The sequence below is a fragment of the Dreissena polymorpha genome, chromosome 15 (genome assembly GCF_020536995.1).
Source record: "Dreissena polymorpha isolate Duluth1 chromosome 15, UMN_Dpol_1.0, whole genome shotgun sequence".
NCBI lineage: Eukaryota > Metazoa > Mollusca > Bivalvia > Myida > Dreissenidae > Dreissena > Dreissena polymorpha.
This window is the reverse complement of record NC_068369.1, coordinates 58112506-58130549: the sequence shown is the minus strand read 5'-3', so window position 1 is coordinate 58130549 and position 18044 is coordinate 58112506.

Here is an 18044-nt window from a genome sequence, read left to right as displayed (position 1 = left end):
TTGGACTCGTCTGCTTAATAGGGTCAATATTATTTTATTGGTTAGTGTTCAAGCCATACGTATAATCATTATTTAAAAAGTATAAATTAAGCAGGCAGTCTTACGACACTGTCGTAATTTTATCTTAAGAAATGGATCACCAAAACATTTATTTTATCAATATTTATGGACAACAACAAACATACACTTATTGTTAATGTCGTGACATTGTGATGCATACTTATTCAGACAGTGATTTAATTTCCGGGTCCAGAATTAATACGGCACGCGAGCACTTTTAATTCCTACTCGTAATCGCGTTCCTCAGCGTCGTGCTTTCGCGTTCTCTCCCTTGTTATTCAAAGTTCGCCGGTACGAAATCACAACGCGATGTTGAGAGATTACTATGCGAAAGTGCGAGTAAACGATGAAAGATGCGAGTTTGCGATAAAAGTAATATCGTCATCTTGAATCGTGTGATCCTTGTAAAACGAAAAACGAGAAAATGCTGTGGTCAACAATGCAAAATCACGCATGATTGTAACGGAACACCTGTTAATAGTCACAGATCGCTTCATAAGCACTTTAAATAACTTGCATGCATCAGTAAAAGCACACCTCAATATATATTTAAAAAAGACTTGTATAAACAATATGACCAATATAATGCGAAAATATGTTTTGTGTAAGACAATTGAAGAACATTAACATTCAATTTGAGTATAGTCGTATTATTATCCCCCGCCAGAGGCGGAGGGATATTGTTTTGGCGTTGTCCGTCCGTCCGTCCGGCACTTTTGTGTCCGGAGCCATATCTTGGAAGTGCTTTGGCGGATTTCATTGAAACTTCGTATGAGTATATATATGCATAAGAGGATGATGCACGCCAAATGGCATTGTACACCATCTGTTAAAAACAGAGTTATGGACCTTTGTATTTGAAAAAATGCTTTTTATTATAGGCACTTTTGTGTCCGGAGCCATATCTTGGAAGTGCTTTGGCGTATTTCATTGAAACTTGGTATGAGTATATATATGCATAAGAGGATGATGCACGCCAAATGGCATTGTACACCATCTGTTAAAAACAGAGATATGGCCCTTTGTAACTTGAAAAAATGCTTTTTACTATAAGCACTTTTGTGTCCGGAGCCATATCTTGGAAGTGCTTTGGCGGATTTCATTGAAACTTCGTATGAGTATATATATGCATATGAGGATGATGCACGCCAAATGGCATTGTATACCATCTGTTAAAAACAGAGTTATGGCCCTTTGTATCTTGAAAAAATGCTTTTTACTATAGGCACTTTTGTGTCCGGAGCCATATCTTGGAAGTGCTTTGGGAATTTCATTGAAACTTGGTATGAGTATATATATGGATAAGAGGATGATGCACGCCAAATGAAATTGTACACCATCTGTTAATTACAGAGTTATGGCCATTTGTATCTTGAAAAAATTCTTTTTTCAGTGTCAAATATAACCCTTTTGTGTCAAGAAGCATATGGGCGGGGGATATCAATTCAACGAATTTGCTTGTTAAAAGTATATATAATGTATCAGTCATTTTCTTCCACTATCATACTGGCAACCTTTTTAGTACGCTAGTTCATGCATTATTTGGCATATCCTTCCTTGGGAAGTCATATTGTGGCAGTCCTAAATACGTTTCCATTTAAAGCGAAGTGTTTACCTGAATGATTTAAGTTAAAAATGCGTCAATTGATATTTTTCAACAATACAACGAACCATAACTGTTGGTTAAGTACATGCTTAGATTGTATTATTGTGATATATAATGACATTGCTATTGGAAACAAATGGCAACACGTAAATCAAAGAAGCGTTATAGGGGGCGTGAAGTGTTTGACTTTAGTTGACACAAAATGTGCGCAATTTTTTCCTGTAAAATACGCTATCAAAATGCAAATAACTTCATAACATTATATTATTTATGTTGATAAATAGCATATTTGTTTGCTTTAAACATTGCTTTATTTAACATAATTTGTGTAATATGTACAGTGATAACGCTTGCCAAAATAAGCATGAGACCTATTAACTCTATACGCATCAAACCATTGTCATGCGAGCAGAACCTCGGTTTCATACTAGCCCATTATCTTCAATTTCATCACCTTATACGAGTGGCGCTCATTATTACTCAAGAGTTATAAGGAAATAAAAAGTAAGAAGTAAGCGAAGTCGTGGATGTCTAGCACGCTGTATTTAAATACATTCGTGGTATAAACACATACAATTTATTGTTATTAGCTTTATTCATGAGATAAATAGATAGAAATATCAAGTGTTGTGAATTGACAAATACAATTAAATTGAAAAGGATATGTTTTTAAAATTATATTATAAGCTCTTTTGTCTTTGTAGATTTTTTAAGAAAAGTTAATATGAATAATGTCCGCGTTAATTTCGTTGGAAGAGGCCTGTTGCTCTCGTGTGCAACATTACTAAACGCGACGATGACATATACGGCGACAAAGTTTTCCGCGGAAGAAAGATGTGCAGAATTAGGTGGATTAGCCTCTTTTGAACATTTCAACCCGCCTCCTGGTACAAGATATCACGGACAATGACCGGAAAATGAGGTGCCAATTAATTTAAAAAGACAGATAAATAAGCTCAATGTAAAGGAAGGCGAATCGATATGGGTATCGGGTATCACTGAGTACGGACGGTTTATCCGCTGGCAGTTTTGTGTGAACTCCCTAGATGGCAATACCAGAACGATACCTATAAACGATACGGACTTGCATGAGTGTAACATGAAATGTGCCATTAAACATGTTAACTCATACTTTGGCATACAAGAAGGTCACTGTTACTGTTTAAACCAGACTAATTTTTTGCCAAATGACTCGTGCACTGACATTATTCAATTTAAATCTGGCATACATATCTATCAATCATTTTATCATAGTGATGCTGAAAGAACGCCATTCCAATGTTTTATATCCTTAGTCAGCCCGGATCTGGACCTCAGCGATAAATGTTCCGCTCATCATCCTGCAGTATGCAGACAAATTGACGACAAAGGCGCGTTCAATTGCCCTGCAAATGCTATCAGCAACAAGATGTGTTTGTATAATATCAGTAAAAATTTTGTAGATCACAGAAACATATGTTTGAGAAGCAATGGAAGACTTTTCTATGTGCAAGATATGTATGGTTTTACAAGCCTATTTCGAACTTTTAAGGCAGCTACTAACAAAGCAAAGTCATATTACTTATCATGTTTATCGATAACTCGTGTGGATGGATCGTGGTGGCTTGAACCTGATAATTGCTTTGAGAAAAGACGTTACTTGTGCAACAATACCGATACAAAAAACAAAATCAACGAAAGCAATGCCAACGAAAACATTTCCAACAACAACAAATCAGATGTAATTAAAAGCACATCAAACGACAGCTTTTACTTGACAATAATTTTTATCTTGGCCTTTATCTCTGGCTTTGCGATGATTGCTGTTATTGTGTTGGGAGCATGTCTAAAACGAAGTTGTAGGATAAATATATCGATGCGTTCTAACGTTGCTAATGTCACTTACGAAGATTTACAACGCAGAAATACCTCTGGATTTTACAGTACTGTACAGGAAACCGGTATTAACAACTAATGTTTTGCTTCGTTCCTGGTGTGAATCCATCATCAAATATATGCATAGCATTACATGACTATTTTGTACTTGTCAATATTAATGAACAAAACGACCAAAACGATATTTTGTAAAAAGTGAAAATCGTTTCATATATGTTATTGATGTAAATAAACTTTTTTTGTTACATTGCTTACTTTTTGTTTATTTTAACGTTGTCTTTATTGAATGAAAATATATTTTGTTATGATTGTATCCACATATTCTTGTACACAAATGTTCACAAAGCTGTGTAATGCGAAATTATATATTGACTTAAATGCTGATGCTGTTGTCATATTTTTTGTTGTTGAAAATACTTTCTTGTTATTTTAATTCTTATTTTTTTTAACAAGATCCCGTAGTGTGAAGAAGGTAGTATTACGCAGTAGCGTCATTGTTTAATGTTACTTTTATTGTTCGTTTCATTCTTTAATTTATGCATGTATTTTAGTATTAATAGTTGTCAATATATAAGTAAAGCTTTAACACAAATTGATTACGGGGCGGTAATAAACCATACGCGTAAACGGGCAATCATTGTAAATGAACTATTCTCACTTTTAAAACAAAGTTTTACGGGATATTATTCAGTTTTTAGTTTTTATCTAGAAAGATGTTATAATAATTAATACTGTTAAATTATGGTATACCGAACTGTTAACTTCATTCGTAAAAAGTATAACTGTAGCTCTACCATGCTTTACACCCTTCAAATAACGAATGAGTCTTTTGAATAATTTCCTCGTATGAACAAGCATATTTAAAGCGGGTATATACGATTTTTTATATGTGTTAAATTGTAATATATTGATAAAATATGTTACAATAACACAAAATAGGCAAGAAAAATTATACATTAAAGCCGAATTTCATAAAATGCAGCAAAGACAAATTAGCGCCCCGAGCCGATAGTGACGTACACATTTTTCTACAATAACCGAAGCATTCGTCTTTGTATTAGGATCAGAGATAGTGTTCGTGTGTCGTATGAATAGATATCGTTGCAGGAATTCAAATAAACCGTTAAACTAAGTTTAGATGCACATCGTACATGTATGGTATACATGCTGGCGAATTCGGCTGTACAGCCGTTTTCAATTTCAGAATTAAATATCTGGCTTATTTCGCATTTTTCGACACATGTTCTGCTTAACTTTTTATTTTAATTTATATTGAAATATATATATAATAAGTTTTTTACACAGTTTATATAAATTCATAAATATTTGACAAAATCGTATATACCCGCTTTATAAAGGTTGGTTTAAATAGGACAGTTGCCTAAGTATGTGTACTTAGTACAAGTAAACCAGCTACCACAGGAAAAGTATGAGTTACTGACATCCGTTTGATTATTTAAATACTATCAAACGACGAAAATTACGACGACGCATTAACTTTAAAAAGGAACAACTGATTTTAACACGTAATACGGTTATCTGAGTGTTCTATTTACGTTTGTAATAAATTTTGTATTACATCATCAAAATGCAATGTTTTTTTGCTAATAATTATTTACGTATACACTTTAAAGTTTCGTTATTTATTAAGTGCATCCATATTGTAACAAGGGTCGTTATAAAAAAGCATTTACACGAATATCGTGAGTTAATTTGAAATTAAAACGCAACCTTGTTATTCAATTCCAAAAAGCAATTAGAATACAATATTGTCAAAAAGCCAAAACTCGCAATCGCATTGTTGAAATTATTCCATGAAACTATTGATTTTTTGATGAACGCGACTTATACTTCCCCACAACTTAGTCATCTATTGTCAAGGATAAGTACCACTTTGAACGATATATTTAAGGGCAAAGAACCACGCTGTCGGGTATGTTTAAGGCAAATGATTGTTGAATACGAAGATGATTAGGATTGGAATAGATGTTGTGCACATATACACTTCCTAGTGCTGATATAATTTATAGTTTTCTATCTGCTTGCTTGAGAAATAATTCAGCAGTTTGAGAAAAAATATATAAACATTAAATGTGGACCAACTGACGGCCCGACCGACCAAGAAGACTCGAGTATATCAACACTGAGAAGTATAATAACAAATCATAGTTGTATTGAATGTATACATTTTCCAACTACTAGTCCTTCTTACACAGCATCAACCTAGCGAGAGCATGATATTTAAGTGTATATTCACAGAAATGCAAAACAATAACATGAACTTCGTGCAGAGAAAGGTTTAATCTTTGTACCGGACGTCCTTATAAAACGTTTATTTTGCAATTACAGCTGGTATTACAGGTCTCAAAATTGACAAATTACCGACCTTACAACGGCGAGAACATAATTTTCAATCTCTTCGAAATTGATGTAAAATTATGTGGGCGGTAATATATATATGTCTTTTTTTTCTTCTGACCTAAAGTGGTTGCTTAAAGTTTCACGTATTTCGGAAATGGACATTTTATTTATCTTCCTGACTGAAATATTTATTTAATTTGATAGCATGCATTGGTAAGGCATCTGAATTATATCGCATACTCGTCTTATTTCAAGAGCAACGTTTAGGTGGACCGATTCTCCGTAAAGTTCATCCACTCAAACAATTGAGTAATTGATGAGCGAATAAAAGATTCGATTATAATATAGAACAAACAAGAGTGGCACTCTTTAAATCACTGCAATCTTTCAGACGTAACAAAGCGTACTTACTAAGCAGTATGTTATCAAAAAGGCGGTAAACTATACTTGGTTTACATCCAAGTTGATGTTTTCCTTTAATACAGAACAAATTTTACCCAAGAGACATGTGCAAAGATAGTCAATAAAAGTCAGGTATACATGTTTAAAAAATGTCAAGCGTACGGCTCTCTGATCTGTCTTCCTAATGTGTTTTTATAGGCCCCGGTGATAGAGAAAACATAACAGTGATACATGTTATTAGAAGTTACCGTGATATGCGCATATTTGAATGACAAACGTCCAATCATTTGCCTGACCAAAGCACTTATAACCAAATTGTGTGTGTTCAATGTCAGTCGCTCTTTTATATATAACATAAATGTATATTGAAAAAGATAATGAACACATCCTCCTCATTTGTATAAAGAAGTAACATACCAGATTCGAAATAATACAAGTTAAGAATATGCTAATTTCAAATGTTTTAAACGTTTGCAGACGAAAGAGCAACCGACAACAAAGCATGCTTATCATAACCTCGTATTGATTAATCATGGTGGCTTGAACCCGATAATTGCGGTTCCAGGTGTCATGACAATTTAATATCAATGAGCCATAACTAACTAGATATGTGTCCATAGGACATATATGTTCCACGTTATACTGCACTACGTACTCACGTGTTTGATTCAATTTTTATCTGAAAGAGGGTTTATGTTGTTCGTTTATCCAAACATACTAGTAATGCTTTTTCAACGTTGTCTTTTACCCGATTTTTACTTTGCCATCGACCAAATCCCCTACGCTAATACGAGTTCAGCACAATATGGCCACAGTACTGTATGTTATATAGTGAAAAATGTATACATGTAAGAAAGTCAAGCTCTTCTTTGCTGGACAATATTATATTCTTTTGCACATCATTAAGGCTTTACTTTATGAGTTTATTGGTTTGCTCACCGTAGCTCTATATTGTGTAGGTTTGTTTTAACTACGTTTAATCAAATTTGTAAGGTGGCATAAAACTGTCACATAATTCCTCACGTGCTCGCGTCCAATGAGGTTATTCCACTACTAATAATGAAATAAAAATTGACAAATGTATCTACAAGATCTGTATAAACATTCCCTGACAAGTACCTATAACTTTGAAAAGCTTTTTAGTAGGATTCTACCCTCTTTAGTACGTAGACAAGTTCGGTTAAGGTTTCAGTGCAGAATGAAATTGAGATTAACGTTTAAGCATGCAGCACTGATGTATCGCTTAAATTACCATAGACATTTAATTGAAACTCCGCACATGTCATCGGAATAATCAGGTGATGGCACGGATTAAGGCTACTAACTCGGACCTGCAATTAAGCAAATGTATGCACCATTTTATTTTTTGCACACAACTGCTCCATCAATTAACACTTAACGTAGTATGTGTTCGGGATTATTGTAAACAGTCACTTACCAAGTCCCATCACTTTTACAAGCGTTTTTGCATGATTATGCCTCCGTGGTTATAGTTTGCATGCAACACGTACACATTTCTTTATCTATTACTAATATTCAATTAAAACTTAACCGATTGCTGACATGCAGACCTAAATATTAAATATTAAATGTCCAAATAACATAGAAAACGTTTATGACCGCACCCAATTAGATCGGTCAGCGGATGCTATTGGATTTAGACCCGACGATTTAACGTCACTAACAGAATACTGTAGTGTTCAAAACAGGGCTGCAGTAAACGTTACAGAGGATACGTATAACGGGACACGCGTACGCTGTACCGCGGTAACGACGTCAAAGAACATGTTTGCCTATACATTTGAACATGACACATCTAGCACGCAAACACATTTACAATATACACAACATTTTCTGAAATACGCAATTCAAAAGATGACTGAAAATGAAATAAATGATGATTTTAAATTGGACACAAAGTTATTACAGATGCAATCCATCTTTAATCCCGAAAGCATGTCCTTTCTTTTAAGTTATGCTGCTATACTAAGGGAAATTATTAATGGCGTCGCTCTGGAGAGCGGCGACTAGTATGTAATGCATTTTTTTCGCTTATGGGAAGAGCAGTTATTGTACGGATCAATGTATATATTTTTGTTTTAAGAATATCTTGCATAGTGGTGATTTTTTGTGTAAATTAGTGTAAATAAGTACTGCATTTGTGCCTATTATATATACTACAACATTTATTGCCAAAAATGCAAAGTTAATTCTTTTAATTAATAGCTAAACACAGGGACTGGGCACAAATAAAACATCACACGGACTGGGCAAATATGCGAACCGGTGAAAATTTAAATGAATAGTCAACATTTTTGTCTAAAACTGTCAACAGTCGCCGTGGTGTAGTGGATGAGGTGTCCGCCTAGCGATCGGGAGTTGTCGTGTTCGATTCCCAGGCGGGTAGTATTGTTATATATATATATATATATATATATATATATATATATATATATATATATATATATATATATATATTATATATATATATATATATTGCTATATATATATATATATATAGAGAGAGAGAGAGAGAGTCTCTCTCTCTCTCTATATATATAACAAAGTCTCTATTAGCCTTGTTGTATTAAACCAAAAACGCTGTATTTATTTTTTGTCGAAGCTTTCGACCTCTTCATCAGCGGCCATTTTTTTATTTTCAGATGTTTTATTATGAACGGAAATGACGTCGTGCATTTCCGGCGTCAACGTTGTTTACGCGCCCTTTTATTAACGTTTATTCATCGGCCGTATCATCCGTAGACACCTACACACGCTGCACACGTCTGATAGAATGAAGGACGTGTTCTCTGAGCCCCCATTAGTAGCCTTCAGACGGGATTGCAACCTGCAAGACATGGTTAAGAACCACATACAGAGCGCGAAGCGCGACACGTACTACTATCCAGGTGGTATGGACCCTTTGGTATGGACTTTTTTAGGTGACACTATCAATGCGCATTTTGTGAGATGAAGCAGATTTTTTAAAACCTACACAGCTATGTTCCATTAATGAAAATTGTACACGGATGCCAGTAAAAAAGGGAAGCCAATGTTAATAAAATGAACTATGGAATATTTGGGGGTATGTTTTCCGTTCCGTAGGGGTGTTTTGCCATTTCCATATGAGCGTTAAATAAAAACAAAATATTATTTATGAAGTGTGCACGGGTGGTTGCATGCTTGTTTATTTTTGTTCGTAACGATTTTGGTGAGAGATAAACAAAACCCACTGCTTAAGATAGATGTAGTCTATAACGTGCCACATACTTTCATTCTTCATCTTCATGCTTAAAATATACGTTATCCAACGAATATTTCGGGGGGAACATGCATACGGCGATTCACGGGAAAGTTATATGACTACAGCCATAACACAATACTGAATATCCTGCAGAAATTGATTTTGTTTAATAACTTAAGCAGGTTATTGCTTGCCATAGCACGAATGCTAGGAATACTTAATCCCAAATTAATGTTAATACCCATTCTGTAGGCGGTAATGTCATATTTTTGTACCTTTTATGACAGGTTACCGACCTGGGCCCAAAATTCGGACAGTCAATTTTGCGGAAATATGCCCCTTATAGTACGTTTTGCAATAAGATTATTTTATGTTCACATTGGGTACAGAAAATCCTATCTTAAGCTGACAAACAAATGTAGCTTGAGATTACATTTGGAGCCAGACTCGCCAAGGGCAATGTCTCTTCGTTATTCACGAAACATATACGTGTGTAAAAATTTAATCTGAATCGAGTCGTGTGAACATGCTAAGGGACTATGTAAAGGCGTCAAAACGTTTCCGCTTGATAATTGCTTAAATATTTTGATTGGAATTTGGTTAACACGTACATTTCTTTTACTTAGATATGATATATATTTATGTTTAAGTGTTGGCTAGCAACACTCGCTCACGTTTGAAACGAATTCAAATTTTATGCACTTGTCTTTTTCTGATTAAGATATTGCGTGTTTAATTTTGACAACAGCCACGTTAATACTACCAAAATTGGAATCATCTGCTGGAGTCAATTGGTTTGAGACCTCATTAAATATCCAATCCTTTCCAGGTGAGGGTAATTGGGGGTGTACTGCTTTTATGTGTTATCTTTTTGCTAAATAAAGATGTTATATTAAATTCCTTATAAATATTACGTTCGATGAATTAGGCTTCCAGATGAAAACCGCTAATCAAAACCATAGTTCAACAAGTTCTGAAGTATTTGTTTGTTTGTTCACTTCCTGATAGTGAGGGAGATAGATCTGAAATCGTACAAGGTCATGCCTCTTAAATACGCTGTGTTTAATTATCACATTAAACGGCGATACATGTTTGTTGTCGTTTAATCATTTATTAAGATAACTATTCAAATAGATCAAAAGTAATTAATAGATTAAAAGTGTGCGTATCATTATTTTAGGTTACCCCGTGTGCACAATCCAAATATTTGATACGCAAATGCAATGTAAACTTTTATTTATGAAAATAAAAATGGCATTCTCGTTTCTTCGGTCAATTAAACTTGTTTTAATATTGAAGTGTTAATAATAAATAAGGTCAGAATAATTTATAATTAAGTTTTAAATGATTGCTGCATATTTAGTTGATTTATTTTCGAAAATGGTTTTATTCTGCAATAAATTCTCAGGTTTTTACGTGTTATGCAGTTTCGACTCATTTAGACGTTGTTTTTTGCAACGAATATCAAACATGCTGTAAAGAGATACAGTATGGAGAAGTATAATTTGCAAATTATTGGTAATATGTAATTACATAACTTTGCATTTTAATAACATGTCTTTCGACTTAAACACACTTTTGGTTTAGTATGATAGTCCACATACAAATTAAAAGTTTCTCATATAAGCAGCGTTCTCATGGCGTTTGTATACTGCATACAGCCCCAAGCCTGCATTTATATCGATACAAACTATTGGAGATTAGATCTAAAAGGCGTAATTTAGACAAGATGGATTGAAGTGTTTGGTTAATATGATTCAAAAGATACACAGCGAAAAGTTAATGTCTGGTTCAAGTTTTGCTCGTAAATATTTAAATAGTCTCGCACTGATATCACAGATCTTCGGTAAAATGTATATATAGTACATATGTCAATATTAAATTATACATGCTCAATAAAAAGTTGTTTGTTTAAGAACTGAACTGGTTTATACTTTGATTGGTTGATATATGTCTTAATTGCATGATTCCACATTCAATGTGTGATATTTTCAATTCTTTGATATACGAACGTGAAATATACGTTACTTTCTTTAATAGATATTTTTATATAACAGTTAGACTTACATAAAACGTCTTACTTATTAAAATAAAATCTAAAGATTTATCTACAATCAAATTAAACGCTGCATACTAAAAACCTATAGTTTTTCAAGTACAAATTATGTTTATGTTTTAAATTTAAAACGGAAAACAATTGGAAAACAATATCCGATGCTGGACAGATACATGGTCAAAGGTTTCAGTATATGCATGTTCATTCGTAGGATTCTTAAGTGTACACGCTGCAACTAACGCTCATTTACGCATCATTACACCGAACAAGAACAACATAAACAATTTCAACTTCGATTTTATTTCTATTTACACAGGTCAATACACATTGTAAAATAGCATACATATCATGATTAACATGAAGCATAACATTAACTATTATTAAAGTGACACAGTATAATTATTTGAACAAATTGCCATAAACATTTCATGATTTGCAATATTATGTACTTTAGTAAAGACATACACTTGAAAATATAGACAAAAAAATCAAATTAGGAAAGAGTGAAACAAAAACTATACATAACGATATATAGTTTGAACTAGTAGTTATAATTAAGTATTACGAAACAATATAACAATGGATATCACGAGTTATATATGTGCTTTTATTTAGCAGAATATGAAGAACACAACGAAAACTATACTCGACAGTTTAACATAAATGTTGATCGGAAAATCAAGATCTTACATGAATGTGTATGGACGAAAACTAAACCTAGATTTATTTAAACAAGGATCTTTGTTAACGGGCCGACAAACAACATCTTCAGGAAAATGAAATTCCCCTTATTAATAAATGCGGTTGCTACACTGACACTTATTTCGGAAATGACACTTTACATTTCTTTGTGACTGATATAGGAATTTAATACCAATTAACATTATCTAACATTATCGCAACATTAACAAATCGATTTCAAGAGCAACGTAAAGGATGGACTGCCGCCTTTGAAAAGTATCATGCACGCAAACGTTCGATGCATTCTGAAGGACATTTTAACGGAACACTTACCGCAAGTGTGACTTTTCCCCTGTTTAGCTCGATTGTTTCGTTTATTTGAACTCGGAAGTTCGTGCACGCTTTTTTATGTAAACGCTTGGGTGCAGCAAATCCTATCTTTAGCCGACACGCAAACGTGCACGCTTTGCTCGAGTTAAAGGAGGTAAGGCTACCATATTATGTGATGTACGCTTCAATCGATTTAAATCGCTTCCGATACGGAAACTTATATACTCGTCGCAACGTAATTTAATATGTTAATGCATTAAGATCAGTGTAAGGTTAATATCGGCAAGCTATATCTTTTTGTTGATCGGTCAGGTCTCATTTTATATAAACAATACACAAAACATCAAAACATCAATATAAATTAAGATTTAATTAAATTCGAGGCGAATCAGTTCGACATATAACTAAATACTTCTGTACTTATACATTTTGAGTGCGTTAATTTCCTCTTTTACTCGCATTCAACACCGCATTCAGTAATGCGGAGGAAAGTGTTGTATTCGAATCAATTTTGATCGATTCATATTTGGTATCCAATACGTCACCCTTTCAACATTATTGAACTAAACACTGACTATATACATCAAATACGCACTATTTAAAAAGGTACATAAGTTTCAAAACACGTCAAATCTAACACTATTTTCATTATATACTGCTTCGAAAAAAATCAGTTATAGTTATAAATGGTACGAGTATATCAAAGGTAAAGCGAACACATGACGTAAACGCTCGTTTTCTCTCACCAAGTCGGCACCCAGTTAATCATTCACAAACTAAAGACATGATTGAAAAATAGGGTAAGACTTCATCGTCATCTTGTAACTTTGTAACATACGTTTCTTCGCATAATTAGGAAATACTACATATGACGGTGTTAGTCATAATTTATTTACTTTTCTTTGCTTTTGTTTGGGCTTCATACCTTATTTGCTATGTAATTTTTCTTTATTATTATTATTTTGCTTGCTTTTTGCTTCAGTTTATACCACATAGTAATTAGTACCCAGTGTTCCCCCCACACCAGTATGCATGATGTTTCCATGTGTTTGCGTCTACTTGCATCCTTGTAGGCTATGGCCCAAACCTAGCAGTACCTGCAGGAGGTACAAAAGTATGACGCCCTGAGGAGGTATGGTTCTCTGCTGGTAGTGGGATACTATCTTACACTACCCGGAGAGCTAGCTGGGTTCAGGACCATAACACTACTGATGATATGTAGGTCTTAGAGCCATGAATGGTCTACTACACATTCCTACCTTTTCGTTTCAAGTAGGCTTGTTCTTCATAGTTCTTCATAGTTCATAGTTGTTCATTTTTTCATACTTATGCACTGTAATTTTACTACAACTCTTTTAATATACATGCAACATCATTCTAATGCAAGGGACATTATACTTCTTACATCTTATGTTTTAACTTAGTACTAGTTACTTCCCCTTATTTTATCATATGTCATCTTAACCCATCATATTAACTATTTAATATGTATTAACTTTGATAATATTATATCTTAAATCCGTCATTGTATTACTATGTATTGCCATGTCTTGTCTTTATCATGTCCGACGTTAAATACATTTTCTTGTATCTTGTATCTTGTAACGTTCTCAAAACATGATCTCAACGATCCTTAGTCGTATAGTTTATACAAACGTATTGTAAACAATATTGGTGAAGCGTGATGCTCAAAAAAATTTGTTATTATATTAAGCGAGCAGTGTACTGAAATTAAGTTTTCACTACTGCGCACCCTGATAAACAAACCAAACTCAAAAGAAGGATTTAAGAAGATGTTCAATCTGTGAATGTAGAAAACTTGCCCGCCATGAAAGGAACATATTACACGAGATTGCCCTAGTACAGTGTTCGGTCAGTCTTGAGCTGAAAACTTGCCCGCCATGAAAGGAACATATTACACGAGATTGCCCTAGTACAGTGTTCGGTCAGTCTTGAGCTGTAGGAACATATTACACGAGATTGCCCTAGTACAGTGTTCGGTCAGTCTTGAGACGAGATTGCCCTAGTACAGTGCTCGGTCAGTCTTGAGCTGTTATGCATGGTTACAATATAGTTACAATATGTTACAATATAGTTACAATATGACGTTGAAGTCTAACCCGATTTATTAAAATGATGTCTTTTGTTTGTGACTGATAAACTGGGTGCCAACTGGGGGACGAATAAAAACACACTTTTACTTTGAGAAAAGCTTTCGTCCGTCATGCGATAGCTTTACCTTTGATTTACTCGTTCCGTTTTATTACTATAACTAATGTTTGTCGAAGCAGTATATATTTAAAACATTGTTAGATTTACTGTGTAAGCATGAGAAGTGGGCATAGGGTTTCTGTATCATGTCATGTTTAAATTACCACATTATTGATGCATATAATTAATGTTTAGATCAATTATATTGAAATGGTGACGTCTTGTGTAACACATATGAAACGAACATACTTCATAAGAATACATCTTTTTTCCTCCCATTTCTGGATGCGGTATTAAACACGAGTATTACACGACAATAACTCACTTTACCTGTATAAGAACATACTTATTTAATTATATGATTAGCCGTTACAAGTATAACTTTTATTAAATTTACTCAATATTTGAAAGGCTTTATACAGCGTTGTGTGGTGCTCATATAAATTGAGGCACTGTCCGACCGATCATCAAACATATATAGCTTTCAAATATTTATCTTAAAGGGACTGTCAACCGCAATTGACGAAAAAAAGAAAAGTTCTAAAATACCGTATTTTTCACAATTATTAGTTTATATTGATTAAAATATCACGACTGGTATATTACATAACTTGAAAAAGTTCATATTTTTAGTATATTCGGTAATACAATTTCGCGATGTGAAATCGAAATCACATCGCGAAAAAAGGTGACATAACGATATACACACTATAAATAACGCAAGTAGATTGATCATTATATATATATATAATATATATATAATTCACTATGCATGCACAATTTGCATTCCTGGGTTTACCACGTGACGAAATGATCAATCTACTTGCGTTATTTATAGTTAACTGGTTGTTACCTGGTACCTGTACCCAGTAAAATGTATTGCCGAATATACTGGAAATATGAATACTTAACAACTTTTTTCAAGTAATATAATATACCCGTCGTGATATTTTAATCAATATAAACTAATAATTGTAAAACATTACGGTATTTAAGAATTTTTCTTTCTTCGTCAATCGCGGTTGACGGTCTCTTTTAAGCATAAACATATTAAATTACGTTGCGACGAGTATATTAATTTCCGTATTGGGAGCGATTTAAATTAATTTGAGCGTACCTCACAAATATGCATTTACTACCTCATTTAACAAGTGAAAAGCGTGCACGAACTATAACGATTTCAAATAAACGAAACAATCGAGTTTAAACAGGGAAAAGTCGCACGCGAGGTTTGTGTTCCGTTAAAATGTCCTTTCTAGAATTCATCAATCGTTTACGTGCATGAGAATTTTATAAAGGCGGCAGTCCATCCTGAAAGTGGCACTGAAATGTTTTAATATTGCGATAACGTTAAGATAATTTGAATTGTATACATTCCTACCAGTATATCAGCCAAAAAGAAATTTAAAAGTGCCATTGCCGGAGTAATAGTTGAATAAATGCGGTTGCTGAACTGACACTTATTCCGGGAATATGTTATTTGTCTACATATTAAAATCGATCTTGGTTTAAAGCGATTTAGGTTTAGTTTTTTGTCCATACAAAGTCGCGTGAGATCTTGTTAATCATTGCAATTAAATTGTATATCACTGCGTTGTTAAGTGATGGTTGTGTTGTACATATTCTTCTAAATAAAATCACATACATAAATCATGATATCCATTTATTTATTCCTAAATATTAAATTTTCTTGATTAATTCATTCTAAATATATTTCATTTTTGGTTCACTCTGTTCTCATTTGATTGCAATTTACATTTCATATTTTTAAGTGTATGTCTTTACATAATTACATAAAATTGCAAATGATGAATTGGTTTCCGACAATCTGACGCGAAAAATATACTGTGTAACATTGATAATACTTAATGAAATGTTAATTGTAAATCATGTAATGTATATCTTCACAAGCGATATTGAACTATATTGAACTATATGTTGAGAAATAAAACAAGGCTGAAGTGGAAAATGCTTATTTTGTTTTTGTTCGGTATAAAGCTGCTTAAATGTGCGACAGTTTCCGCGTGCACACTATCAAGGTTCATGTTGATACCTCTGATATTATGTGGGTTATGAAAAGAATTCGTAAGGCCGCACTATCAGACAGACGGTTAACCAGTTTACAACCCTATGTTATGTGCTATAGTATAATAATCAAACGATTTTAATGCAAACGCTTTTATGCGGACATTTTATAGCAGTTATACGAAAGTTTAATGTCACCATACAAATGTGATGACACGTGTTTTAAATCAAAACTAGACAATATAAAGCTTTGACGAATTAACCAATAAACAAAAGAAATTCAACGCAGATTAGGTTTAAACCGGAATAATTATTTGACAAAGCGTACACTTAGTCCGGAGTAAATCACACAACAAAAAAACTCATTAATCGTATTGATTTTTTTTATAAAATAAAGTATGAAACAATACTGAAAATCCAAACATTATTACCAAGTTAGAAATAATTGTATTTTAATTAAGGCTATTCGCACATGAGTTATACATAACGAGACAAACATTTCAACATAGCATGAAAGATAAAAATATGATAAAAGCTGTTGTCACCACCTGGAGACTGTCAATGCTAAGCATTAGGGTTTAAACAGTCATGAGGCATGTCAAACCTCACACTTACCCTAGAAATAATCATAATAACAGGGGAAATTTACCAACCATACATCAGACACAAATACCCCTAAATGATTAATAATGGTGGTAACCGCCTTCGAACAGTAAATGTTAAAAGAATTGGGGCTAAAACTGGTTGCCACGCATGCATACCTCACGCATAGCCTAGAATTAATCACAAAACACCCATTTTTAAATATAAATTAACCTCAAGATATAAAGTTAATTTATTGATCTTCTTTATTTGTGACCAAAGCTGGGAAAATCAGTCTTGTGTTCAAAAAATCACATTTTGACTTTTTGGCAATTTTGGATTCTCTAAACATTGTAGTTCACAAAAATGATATAGATTTTTTATTTATCACATTCAAAACTAATTTTATGACCTTCCAAAGTGACCAACCCTACATTTTACCGTCACTAAAAGTTATCATTTAATACAAAAAAACAACGAAAACATTCAAAACAACAAGCACATTGTTTTATTAAAACAATAATCTTTCCTTTAGTCAAATACATAATTATAGTGCAATAAACTGACAACAGCATTATGGACATTTAAATTGTACCATTTGTGTTGCTATG